The sequence below is a fragment of the Sus scrofa genome, chromosome 13, assembly GCF_000003025.6.
Source record: "Sus scrofa isolate TJ Tabasco breed Duroc chromosome 13, Sscrofa11.1, whole genome shotgun sequence".
NCBI classification, from domain to species: Eukaryota; Metazoa; Chordata; class Mammalia; order Artiodactyla; family Suidae; genus Sus; species Sus scrofa.
In genome coordinates, this window is record NC_010455.5 from 198,034,560 (window position 1) to 198,048,801 (window position 14,242).

Sequence of the window (14,242 nt, forward strand, 5' to 3'; positions counted from 1 at the left end):
ATGTTTAAGGTTTATTTAGAAAAATACAAATGTCATTTTTAAATGGGGCTCTATATCCTGTCATGGCTGTGGCCACATGAAAGCAGCTAATGAGACTGAGAAGTGCCCTGTGCCTGGGGGAGAGAGGCGGTCAAGATGATGGCCACAGGGTCTGGGCAGCTGCCTGACTTCTTGCTGGTGACGCCAACTATTTGTCATTCCCAAATGCTTACATAACAATGTGCCACCACGTGGGCCAAGAATTCCCTTCCCACTTGTGTATGTCTCCTCTGGCCTTCTGGTTCAGTCTAGACAAATACCGACCTCAGGGCAATCAAGCAAAATCACTCACCCAGGAAATATTTGTCTGAGCTTCGGTCCTGGGAGGAAGAACCCCGGTTCCCTCTGGCTGCTTTGACGTTAGAACCTGAAATCTCCCAGGGGGCCATGGCTTTTTTGGTCCACTAAAGAGCCAGTTAGCTTAGAGAATATCTAAATTGGGAGCCAAGGTGGCAGTGATGAGGATTTGACGCTCCAAAACAGGAAAAAAAAAAAAAAGAGGGAGAAGTGCTTTTGCATTTCATGGGTTCCAGATCTGGCAGTTAGAAACCATCATTATAGGAGTTCCCTGGTGTGACAGTGGGTTAAGGATCCCACATGGCCACTGCTGTGGCTCAAGTCACTGCTGTGTTCTGGGTTCTATCCCTGGCTCGGGAACTTCTGCATGCCGCAAGTGTGGCCAATAAAAATTAAAAATAAAAATGTCAGTAAATAAATGCCCATATCCACACTTGGCCTTCCTTCTAAGAAGTATTTTCGGGGGGGGGGTTAGAAGGGCCCACTCCACCAACCAGTTCTGACACCCTGCCCTGAGAAAGGATGTTAAAGCCGACGTCCAGGAGTCCTGTGGCCAAGAACATTGATCCCAGATATTTCTGCCTTTGCAGGGGGTAAAACCTCCAAGAGGACATTGAAAAGATGTTTTGCACATTTTAAAAACATTTTTTGACTTAAAAATCACTGATAAGTCACCTCTGCCTTTCATTTTACCTTCATTATCTTCTGGCTTTTGGGGATTAAACACAACTGCTGAGGGGCAGAGGAAAGCTCAGAGCCTCTGGAACTGGAGGATCCAGGTTCTAGTCGAGGCTTTATCACTTACTGAGGAACTGTGGTCAAGTCACTGCCCTGAACCTCAGCTGTAAACAGAGGGTAGGACATAGTGATGACCTGAGCCACTTCCGTGACAGTCACCCCTCATTTCTTCTCCTAATGGCTAACAGGAGATCCTATATTTATTTCTCTCTTAAGTCTTCTCAAGTTGACCCTGACTCCCAGGAAATTTGTCCAGAGTAGGGAGGGACAGCAGCCTGGCTTCCTCAGCCAAGCCCAGGGGACAGCATCTGAATAATCCTCTGTTGCTATTGCCTCCAGCTGCCACATGGGGCCGCTGTGGAACACTGGCCTGGTGCAGAGGATCAGCTGGGGCTGAGGACGTCTTGGAGCAGAAGCAGAAGAAAAATGAGGAAAAGAAGGCTGCTCTACTCATCCACTGCAGGCCTCCTGCCCCTGCAGCCCGAGTTGGAAACTAGACAGCCTCAACTTGAGTTCAAGCGCAGCGTTTTGATTGTGACGTGAGACTGCACATCTTAAGTACTGAACTAAGACCATTTCTGCAACATTACTTTAGGGACAGCAGAGATCAAACCCTACAGGGTGTAGAGCTGGCAGAGAATTAAAGAAGTGAGAGCACAAGATAAAGTTGTGTTTTTGTTATGTCCCATGAGTCATCTGTAATGATGGGTCCCATCAGGATGCTCTGGGATGAGAGCCAAATTTAAACAAAAGTTAGCAGAAATGGAGGCGTTATAGCTTCAAGCAAGCAAGAGAGGGCAGGCTGGAACTGGCCTATGGGTCTAGGTGCAGGGAGGAGGGACCATTTCTGCCTTCCATCTCAGCCTCTCTCCATGCATTGTGGCATGTGGTGCTCAGACTTATACCCCATGTTTTACCACCAGGAATATCCCCAGAGGACGGTTCTGACTGGAGAGACTGAGTCAGATGTCTAGTATGGGCAGTCAGAATTGGGATGGGGTCCAGCAATTGAACCTGCTTGTGGCACATACTCAAAAAAAAGGATGGGCCACCTGTCCTAGATCACACAGGCTGCATCATAGAGCATGGATTGAAGTGGGTACAATTCAAGGCTGAAGAATCAGAAAGGCAGCTTTGGGCTTAATTCAGGTAGTGGGAGCAAGGCTTTAGAGAAGTCAATGGATTCAAGAGATAGTTAGAAAGAACAGAACTTGATTATTTCATGTAATGAGTTGAATGATGTTGGCGAGGAACTGAGTTGTGTTCTTTCCAAATTCAGAAGTTGAAGCCCTAACTCCTAATGTGATTGTACCTGGAGGTGGGGGGTTTGGGGGGAGTAATTAGGTCTGGAGGATGTCATGAGGGTGGGGCCCTCACAGCGGGATTAGTGCCCTTATGAGAAAAGACACCAGAGGGAGTTCCCATTGTGACTCAGCAGGTTAAGGACCAGACGTTGTCTCTGTGGGGATTCGGGTTCAATCCCTGGTCTCTCTCAGTGGGTTAAGGATCTGGTGTTGCCATGGCTGTGGCGGAGGTCGCATATGCAACTCCAATTCAACCCCTGGCCCAGGAACTTCCATATGCCACAGGTACAACCATAAAAAGCAAAGAAAGAGAGAGAGAGAAAGAGAGAGAAGAAGGAAGGAAGGAAAGAAGAAAGGAAGGAAGGAAGGGAGAAATGACACCACAGAGCCTGCTTCCTCTCCACCGAGCGAGGACACAGCAGAAAGGCAGCTGTCCGTAAGCCAGAGATCTCTTACCAGACGCCATACCTGCCAGCACCTTGATCCTAGGCTCATTAGCCTCCAACTTTTTTTTTATTATTTTGCTTTTCAGGGCCACACCTGCGGCATATGGAAGTTCCCAGGCTAGGGGTCAAATCAGAGCCACAGGGGTCTGCACCACAGCCACAGGAATGTGGGATCCAAGCCTTGTCTGCAACCTACACCACAGCTCATGGCAATTCTGGATATTAAGCCACTGAATGAGGCCAGGGATCAAACTCTCATCTCATAGATACTAGTCAGGTTTGTTACTGCTGAGCCATGATGGGAACTCTAGCCTTCAACTTTGAGAAACACATTTCTGTTGTTTAAACCACCCAGACTAGTTTATTTTCTTATGGGAGCCCAGACAAACTGAGACAGTGTTCGCTCAAAAGACATGTCCACCTAGAATTTCAGAATGTGCCCTCATTTGGAACAATGGCCTTTATAGATGAAATTCATGTAGCGATCGCAATCATCCTGGATTAGAGTAGATCCTCAACCCAATGGTGAGTGTCCTGACAAGGGACAGGAAAGGAGACACACAAAGACACAGGGAAGAGGCTGCCTGGGGGCAGACACAGGACTGATGCTGCCAGAAGCCAAGGAACACTTGTAGCTACTAGAAGCTGGAAGTGAGGAGAGAGAATTCCTCCCTTGAGCCTCCAGAGAGCATGTGGCCCTGCTGATGCCTTCATTTTGGATTTCTGCTCCCTAGAATTGTGAGAGATTAATTTTTGCAGTTTATGGCAGCTGTGCTTGGACTTGAATACAGTGGCGTATAAATATACGTACTTGTATCTACATTATCACAATTATCCTAGAGGGAGCCATTGCTGATAAAATTGGACAAGTTTCGTTTCACTCATTCAAACCATATTTATGAAGGGCTTACCATATGCCAGTCAGACACTATACTATGGAAGTGCTGGAGGTACAATGGCAACAAGACAGATCCCCCTGTCACACACACACACACACACACACACACACACACACACACACACACACACACACCTGCTGCCATGGAGTTTATATCTAGTGGTCGGAAAGAATAAAACAAATAAGCAGTTTGGAAAAGCAATAAGGTCCTGCTGAACAGCACAGGGAACTGTATCTAGTCACTTGTGATGGAACCTGATGGAAGATAATGTGAGAAAAAGAAAAAAATATATATATATAACTGGGTTACTTTGCTGTACAGTAGAAATCGACAGGACATTGTAAATCAACTATAACAGCAAAAATAAAAATCCTAAGGATAAAATAAAACAAATAAGCAAACAATAAACTAATAAAAACTGGACTTCAAATCATAAAGGAAAGAAATAAGATGCCGAAATAGGGAACAAAGAAGTGAGGAGTAGAAAATTCTTCAGAAAGAATCATCAGGAATTCCCCTTGTGGCTCAGTGACAACTGACTAGTATCCATGAGGACACAGGTTGGCTCCCTGGCCTTGCTCAGTGGGTTAAGCATCCCACGTTGCTGTGGCTGTGGTGTAGGCTGGCAGCTGCACCTCCGATTCGACCACTAGCCCATCAACCCCTAGCCTGGGAACTTCCATATGCCTTTAGGAAAGGAAAACAAAACAAAACAAAAACAAACAAACAAACAACAAGAAAGAATCATCAGAAAAGGTGGTCAGGATAGGCAAGGCAATTAGTAGTATTCTAATTTTTACCTTCACTCATATTAATTAGTGGATATTGTCTAAGAAAAAAGAATTAACCACATTTATAAAAAGTTATGTTTAAAAACAGCCAGTAGGGGAGTTCCTGCTGTGGTACAGTGGATTAAGAATCTGATTGCAGTGGCTCAAGTTGCTGCAGAGGTGCAAGTTTGATCCCTGGCCCGGTGCAGTGGGTTTAAAGGATCCGGTGTTGCCACAGCTGCAGCTCAGATTCAGTCCCTGGCCTGGGAACTTCCATATGCCATGGTTGTGGCCATAAAAACAAAAAAGGAATAAATAAAAATAGCCAGTGGAACAAATGTCCAACAGGCACATGAAAAGAGGATTGAAATCATTAATAGTTAGGAATGCAAACCGAAGCCGCCATGAGCATCACTCCCCCCAAAAAAAGAGGGGACGTGAACAAGTGTTGGTGAAAATATGGAGAAATTGGAACCCCCTACACGGTTAGTAAGAATGTAAAATGGTGGCTCCATATCCTCGGTAGAAAGGAGTGTGGTGGTTCTGCCAAAAGTTAATCATAAAATACCATGCTATCCACCAACTCCATCCTAGGCATATAGCACTCATACATGAATGCTAATGGCAGCACTACTCACTCTAGCCAAAAGGTGGAAACAATCCATTTATACACCAATGGATGAATGGATAAGCAGAATATTGGCCACATACTCATATAATAATATTCAGCCTTAGAAAGGGATGACATACTGCCTATAGGCTAGGACATGGAAAAATCTTGAAAATATTATCCTAAGTGAAATAAGCCAGATATAAAAAAGGTCACACAGGAGTGCCCACTGTGGCGCAGTGGAAACGAATCCGACTAGGAACCGTGAGGTTTCGGGTTCGATTCCTGGTCTCGCTCAATGGGTTAGGGATCCGGGGTTGCCGTGAGCTGTGGTGTAGGTCATAGGCGCGGCTCAGATCCTGCGTTGCTGTGGCTGTGGTATAGGCTGGCAGCTGTAGTTCCAATTCAGCCCCTAGCCTGGGAACCTCCATATGCTGTGGGTGTGGCCCTAAAAAGCAAAAAATAAAATACAGTAGAATAAAAGGTCACATATGGTATGATTCCATTTATGTGAAATGTCTGGCATAGGTAAATCCAAAATTACAGAAAATGGATGTGTGGTTGCGGGGGGTGGGGAGGCTAGGAGAAAGAGGAAAGGGGAAGAGTGTTTAGTGGGTGTGATGTTCTCTTTGGAGTGATGAGTGTTTTGAAACTAGAGAGAGGTGAAGGTTGCACCATATTGTAAATGTACCAGATACCAATGAATTTTACACTTAAAAAGGTTAATTTTATGTTATGGGAATTTCACTTTAATAAAAAAAAAAAAAAACACTAGAAGATTATAAACATTCCAAATTGTCAGAAGGTACCCATATGCCAAGCAAAACAAAACAAAACAAAACAAAATAAGATAAATTTTAAAAAGCATTAAAGACAAAAAGCATGGTCTAAAACAAGACAATAACCAAGACTTAATATATTTGTCCCGGAATTCTCATTGTGGCTCAGTTCAATCCCTGACCTTGCTAGTGGGTTGGGGCTCCAGTGTTGCTGTGGCTGTGGTGTAGGCCAGCAGCTGTAGCTCTGATTCCACCCCCAACCTGGGAACCTCCACATGCCTCGGATGTGGCCCTAAAAGCCGAAAAAAAAAAAAAAAAAGGATTTATACAAAGAAAATCTTTAAAAAGAGGGACAAAAAGGAAGATTTGACTAAACGCAAATATTTCATATTCTTATAAAGACTCACTTGTGTAAAGATGATAATTCTTTCAGAATTAATCTATAGATTTAGTACAATGCCAGTGAAAGATCAACAGAGGTCTTTGGGTTTAATGTTTTTATTCTGTCTTGTTTTCCAGAACCACACTGAATGCCAAGTTTTTGGAGCCCTTACTCCACTTGTTAATAATTTTATTCTTGTCTTTTCCTTGCCAGTGGTACATGTCCTGCTTTCAGACCTATCTTTCCTGTAGTTTCAATGAATAGAATTCTAGGTTTTAGACTTGAAAAACCACAGCAGCAAAATCAAAGAAAACTTTCCTTCTTTCCTGCAGCTGCAGAGAGGAGCAGACAGCATCCTGCATCATAAACACCCATCCTGGAGCTCCCTTGTGGCTCAGCTGCTTAAGGATCCAGCATTGTCACTGCAGTGGCTATAGTTACATGCATTTGTGGCATGGGTTTGATCCCTGGCCCAGGAATTTCTGCATCCTCCTAGGTGTTAGTCCAACAAAGGAATAGCAAATCGCCTGGATTTTCAAGGTTGCCACTGTGCTCTGAGAAAAATAACTCCCCCAAGGGCTGTCATTCTAGCTGTTCATTTTGCTTAATTATGTCGACTCTGGAAGAAATATTTAAATCAATAACTGTTTCCTCAAAGGCATAAGCATTTGTTATCTGTCTTTGTTTGACTCCCCTCTTCTTTCACCAGAAGCATACAGTAAATAAATCTGAGAAATTTCTTATGGAAACAAAGACTTTGAGAGTTTTGCTCCATTCAAATGAGTACAGACCAGTGGCATCTAAACTGCATATAGATAAACTGAATGTGCAGTTCCAGCCAAGAACATTCTAGGGGGACAAAGGAATGAAATATTCCCGAAAGATGTTAATACATACTGTGAAGCCACAGAAATTAAAAGCACTTGATTCTAGCATAAAAATGTGCAGACAGATCGGTGAACAGAATAAATTCCAGAAATAGACTCAAAAATCATATAAAATAGACCAAAAATAGTATAAAATCAAGAGAATGTTTCAGATCAGTGGAGAAAAATGGGTTATCTTATAAATGCATGGGACAACTGGGGAAACATCTGGGAAAGAGTCAAATTGGATCTCTACTTGACTAAGCCAAAATAAATTCCAGATGGAGCGAAATCATGATTTTTAAAAATAAAGCTATAAAAGAGCTAGAACAAACACGGGGGATTTATTTTTATAATCCCACATTGTGGCAGTCTTTCCAAGCAAGACGCAAAAGTCAGAAATCGCAAAAGACAGACCGATAAATCCAGCCACAAGAAAATTAAAAATTTCCTTGTGGTAAAACCAAAATACCATCAACCAAGTCAAGAGGTAAATGATAAACTCGAGGGAAAGCATTAGCAAGACATGCGGTAAGGTGTCAAATGTTTTGATGTTCAAAAGGCTTTTAACCCAAAAAAAAAAAACAAACAAAAAAAACAGGTCAGCAGATCAACAGAAAGATGGTTAAAAGACACGGAAAAAGTCACAGAAAAGAAGTACAAAAAAAGTTGAGAAAAATAAAAAGTGAAGAAAAAGAAGTACAAATGTGTTTGTATGTGAACGCTGGATATTCTTGTGTGTGCAAAGAATATCTCTGAAAAGAGACCTAAGAATTCTTTTATTGTCCTATGGATAATTTCCTTTTAAAAGATTTGTTTGATTTATATTTATAAATATTTATATAAATATATTTATATTTTATGATGTCTATTACCTATTGAAAAGGGAAATCTTTGTTTTTTGGGTTTGTTTTTTTTTTTTTTTTTGGCCACGTCTGCAGCATGTGGAAGTTTCCAGGCCAGGGATGGAACTGGAGCCACTTCAGTGCCCTGAGCCACTGCAGCGACAACGCCGGATCCCTAACCTGCCACGAAGGAACTCCAGCAAATCTGTTTTTTTAAGAAGGAAAAGTTTGCAAGGAACATATTAACACTTTACAGGGAATCATCTATTTCTACATTAATATGTTTGAAATTCTTGCTTTCAAACTTTAAAAAAAATTTTATTTTATTTTAAAATTTTGTATTAAAGTATAGTTGCTTTACAATGCTGTGCTAATTTCTGCTGTACAGAAATGTGGCTTAGTTATAACATAGAACATATATACATTCTTTTATATATATTATACATAATATATTAAAAATATATATAATTATATTTATATGAAATTATATATAATATACAATATATGTGAATATATATTTATACACACATATACATTCTTTTATATATTATATATAAAATATATAATTATATTTATAGAAAATTATATATATAATATGAAAATTACATATATAAAATATATTAAAAGTATATATATTGTGGAGTTCCCATCGTGGCGCAGTGGTTAATGAATCTGACTAGGAACCATGAGGTTGCAGGTTCGGTCCCTGGCCTTGCTCAGTGGGTTAAGGATCCGGCATTGCCGTGAGCTGTGGTGCAGGTTGCAGACGCGGCTCAGATCCTCCATTGCTGTGTCTCTGGCATACGGCGGCAGCTATAGCTCCGATTGGACCCCTAGCCTGGGAACCTCCATATGACGCGGGAGAGGCCCTGGAAAAGACAAAAAAAAAAAGTATATACATTCTATAATTTTTATAAAATTTTTTATATAAAATATACAAATATATAATATCCAATATAAAAATATATGTATATATATTTTATATATACACATACTCCTTTCATTATTTTTTAATTTATTTTTTTTTGTCTTTTGTCTTTTTAGGGCCGCACCCCCAGCATATGGGGATTCCCAAGCTAGGGGTCGAATGGCAGCTGTTGCCCCGGCCTACGCCAGAGCCACAGCAACGCCAGATCCGAGCAGCATCTGTGACCTACACCACAGCTCAAGGTAACTCCAGATCCTTAACCCACTGGGCAAGGATAGGGATCGAACCTGCAACCTCACGGCTCCTAGTCGGATTTGTTTCTGTTGAGCCACTATGGGAACTCCTACATATTCCTTTCCATCATGGTTTATCCCCGGAGACTGGATATAGTTCCCTAGGCTATACATAGGACCTAGTTGTCTATGTCTTCTAGATGTAAAAGGCTTTCAAACATTTAAAATCCAATTGCCTAGACTGTCACCTCCGCTTTTGACTGCTTCTTCTTGTAGACATGTTCCCTTGTGGAAGAGAAACAGCCTGTCTTTCAAGAGGGAAAATCACACGAGAAGTGAAAAACTATGTACAGGTTGCTCGGACTTGCCTCCCAAAAGCCCTTGGAAATTCAGTGATTCATTCTCCCTCTGACTGGTGCCACCAGTAAGTACTGATTCAGTAGCTCAGTACAGGCTGTCCTGATGCTAACATCACTAGACCTTCTCTCCAAGCGCATTCCAGGGTCCCAGGAAGGAAGACCTCTGGACTCCAAGATTCTTGGAGGCAGATTCCATGGTACCCATGGATGCTCTGCCCCCCTGTGGTGATAGGTTGCTATAGCAACCATGCCATCCTTGCGGAATTGCCGGAGTCCCTGGATGACTAGCCCAGGATTTTCAGTAGAGGGCGCTGATGAGACAGCCATGTTTAATGTGGGAGCTGCACGTTTTGTTTTCCAGAACAACGGTTAGATATGTGGCTTTTGCACCTAGGCATACATGAGCACTCAAAATTTTTTTTGTAAAGTCCGTATTTATAGGACTCATAATAGTCACTGGGACTTTCTGGTATTCTATGCCTAACTGACAAAACTCCTCCAAAGAATTGCGGATGGGGTATGTTCAGCTGAGGGCTGCCTCAGTTTGATTTCCTGCCTTTCACCTGTGGCTCTGGAACTTTCACGCTCTAGAATGTGCGTCCACTGGGCCATGTGGGCCAACAGTACAAAGTTTGCTCAAGTAATCAAAAAAAAAAAAAAAATCAGGATAGGGGAGCTCCCTTGGTGGCCCAGTGGGTTAAGGATCTGGCATGGTCACTGCCATGGTGTGGGTTTGATCCCTGGGCCAGGAACTTCCATATGCAGGGGGGATGGGGGAATGGGGGGGTGGGGGTGGGAAGCACCATGGAAACCTCAATTCTTTTCTGTGAATCTCCTGGTTTTTCCCCAAAGAAGCCACAGTCACCATTCCTTGTGCTACCTTAAGGTCTTTCAGCACTAAGTTACCCCAGAGCCCCTTCGTCATCCTGGGGGAAGCCCTCCTGACCCTGGGGGTGAGCTCAGCCCCCTCCTCGCACTCCCTCCCACTGCATTAGACCTTTGAAACCCTGACGGGAGCCTGTTTCTGGGGACTGTATGGAATGAGGGGGCCAATGCCCAGCGCGGGGAGAGGGGTGGGTGGGTCCGCCGGGTGGGGCCCGCCCTAGAGGAGCAGCCACTTTCTCCAGTCCTCCTCCCTGTGACAGTATCTGAACGAGGTCGCTTAGTTTACTGTTATCGAGCCTCTTCAGTTAGACCGGGAGTGGTCATCGTTCTGGAACAGAAGGGGGCTAAGGTCGGGGTGAGCAACAGTTTTCCAAGGCCCTGCAGTTATTCCTGGAGGAGGGGGAGGGGCCTGAGCAGGTTCCAGCGCAAAGGGACAAAGGGTTCTAGCAACTTGCCAGGAATGCTGCGTCTCCAGGACCCCTGTTCAGAGGAGGGGCCTCCCATGGCCCTTCCAGAGACATGCTTGTCTCCTCCCCTCCTGTTTCATTATTAGGATCCACGGCGGGCCCTGTCCCACTGCATTGGACGAGGGATCGGAAGGTTAGCCTCCCAAGAACGTCTAAAGCCCAATGGGCAAACCTCCCTAGCCCCAGCCAGGCACCGCTGGCGCCCAGCGCTCCCGGGGCACTGAGAAATTCTCAACATGACCACTAGGGGCAGCCACACCCAGAGCCCTTTCCTCCACACGTGGAGACGGCAGACAAAACCCAGTATTTCCAGAAATATCTGTGCTACCTGGCTTCACTGACCTCAAGGAGACACATACACCCATGCTCTTGAGGGGTCCTTTGCTCTAAATCTCCTGACTCCATTTCGTGTTTGTATTCAGATATGTTTTATGTATCCAACAATGAGTCAGCTTAGTTAGAGAACTGACCACCCCTTATCGATCCGTCTTTAGCTTTCCATCTTCAAACTCCCATAGTTTATGTCCCTTCATCGGATTTAATATTTGCCTCATTTTTACCCATAGAGAAGCCACCTCCTGATTGGACTCGAGATCAGGCGTCCTCTGGAGAGAAGCCCGTGGTGTTAACCTGCACTCCATCCACGCAGCCTTGCCTGGAGATGCAAAGACTGTGGAATTGACCACAGTTTTCTCTGCCTGCCCGCTTATTTCTAATTCTTGTTATGGACACTATTGAATTACTGAGGGGAGACTGAAGGGGAGACTGAAGTTCAGAGCCAGGGCAAAGATACTGTTTCAAAACATATTCTCACAATGTGCAATTTGGCTTATTTTTGGCCCAGTCTGCCTTTAAAAAACAAACAAAAGGCCCAGCTCGTAGGCTCTTATGACCTTATGTCTCTGAAGCAGACCTCTAGGTATACAGCGCCAATGGTATCAGGATCCTTTTTGAGAGTGAATTGTCTGACATTTTAAAGTGACAGCCCATAAAACATGATTAAGGTTGAGTCAGTGTGTAAAAGAATAGAAGCAGAACGCTGCCATTCCTTCCCTACCTCCCAGGGGCCCCAGGAGCCCTTGGCTGGTCAGCCGGAACCGGAAGTTAGGGGAGCAGGCTTCCTCCTTCAGGAACCTGATGACCTTGGGTGTGTCCTTGAGCTTCGCTGAGGCTCAGTTTCCTAGGCATGTTAGTGACAGCCGCGGCCTGGTTAACCTTCAGGGAGCTTGCTCTCCAAGGCACACTGTCCAGTGCATTGCACGTGGCACGTCTGATCTGCAGCCATTTGTCCAGCCAGGCCAGGTGGCCCAGCAGACGTGAGGTGCCATGCCATGCTTCGTGTTGGCTAGTGTACCCCAGCCCACCGTCAGCCCTCAGCCTTGTTGAAGGCTCACTGGCCTGATTTGTCTGCTCACAAAGAGTATCTGCCTCTCCAGTGTGGCCCCCACAGCTCATTCCAAGAGCGTGACGATCAGAATCAGAGTTGTAATACCCTCTTCTACACTGAGAGAGCGAGGGGCGGGCCTGGAACCTGAATGGGATGGCTTCGCGGGGCCAGGTAAGGACAGCCCGCTGCAGCGTCCCCTCAGGGGGCTGGGATCTGAGGGCCGCTGGCCAGGGCCACACCGTGGGGGTTGCTGCCAGGGATCCTGCCTGCCTCTGCCCTTCAGATGCAGAATCCCCTCCCTGACTCTGCTTTCTATCAAATGCCACCTGGGGCTGGCCCGGAGCCATTCTTCTTTAAAACAGAGGTTTTAAAGTGTGTGGTACTACTTGAGGTCAGTAAAGATAAGTATCACAGCGATTTCCAGTAATACTGGGTTTTGTCTGCCAGTCTCCACCTGTGAGGAAGGCGCTCTCTGTGTGTGGCTGCCCCCTGGTGGTCACGTTGAGAATTTCTCAATGTGCAGAGAGCCTGAGCGCCTGGAGCCAGGTGAACTCTGGTCTTTGAGCAGAGCTCCGTTCAAGGTCATATTTTGTTTGGCCCACAGATTTTTTTTTTAATTAAATTATTGGAAGTCCCCTTGTGGCACAGGTTGCAACTGTGGCGCGGGTTCGATCCCTGGCCTGGGAACTTCCACATGCCATGGGGTTTGGCAAAAAAAAAAAAAAAAAAAAAAAAATTTTGAATTATTTACCAACATTTTAAAATCAGGAGATTTCAAATAAATATCCGGATTTCCAGCTTCTCTTCAAAAACCTCAAATCCATCAAGACTCTGCCTGAATCCCCAGCTGGCTGGACATGCCTGGCATTCAGGAGCAGCCTCAGCCTATCCCTTAGAAAGAGGTGGGGGCTCCACCTGGGGCTTTGCTCCCTAGCTTTCTACCTGCAGGATCAGGGGGAGAAGGCAGAGTTTATCCACTGCAGTTATACTTCCTTGTTCCTGAGCCCCTGGGGCCACCCCATCGGAGCCTCCAAAAATGCACATCCACTTTCTAAAAGCATCATAGTGATGTTAACAGAACACATCCCACAGATCATGATGAAAGACTGATTTTTTTTGTCTTTTTAGGGCCGCACCCAGGGCATATGGAGGTTCCCAGGCTAGGCGGCAAATCGGAGCTGCAGCCACTGGCCTGCACCACAGCCCCAGCGATGCCAGATCCAAGCCACGTCTGAGACCTACACCACAGCTCACAACAATACTGTATCCTTAACCCACTGAGTGAGGCCAGGGACTGAACCTGCATCCTCATGGATGCTAGTCAGACTTGTTTCTGCTGAGCCACGACAGGAATGCCTCTAATTTTTTTAAAAGATATTTTAAAGTATCTCAAAAGGCATGTTGTCCCGCCCAATGAGCACGTGAAGTATTGCATACAAAACCCTTAGATTCTGGTTTTAACAATTTGACCTCAGAACAGCACCCGGCTCTCAGCACGCTTGCTAAACCAAGTTTTTCAATATAACCGGCATTGGAACATGCGAACGTTTGAACCTAAGAGAAGTGTGGGCCGGGGCGTGGGTAAGTGCTAAATGCATGGTCCTTCGAAGATGCGGAAGACTAAAGTTCATGGGATCTCCCCCTGCCTTAAAAGTGGCCAGAATCTCAGTCGGGGAATGTGAACTGGCGCTAAAGGGTCAGTCTGTGTGCCTGGAACGCCCATGACCACCTGCTGCTGTGAATCCAGACCACGTGCCTGCTGGGTCCTTCTCCAAACCCACGCGCCCAGCCTACTTTCCTTCCCTGGGGGCCACCTGTGTGTGTCAGTGCAGGGGAGTCACGTGGGGCCAGGAGAGGCCAGCACTCATAGGTGGGCTTCCAGAGGCCCAAGGCCCCCCGAGATGATGGATCATATGTGTCTGTGTGCAATTTGGGGGGTGGGTGGGGTCATAGCTTTCATTAGATTTTCAAAGGCTGCTGACCTAAAGAACCACTCATCTCAAGGGCT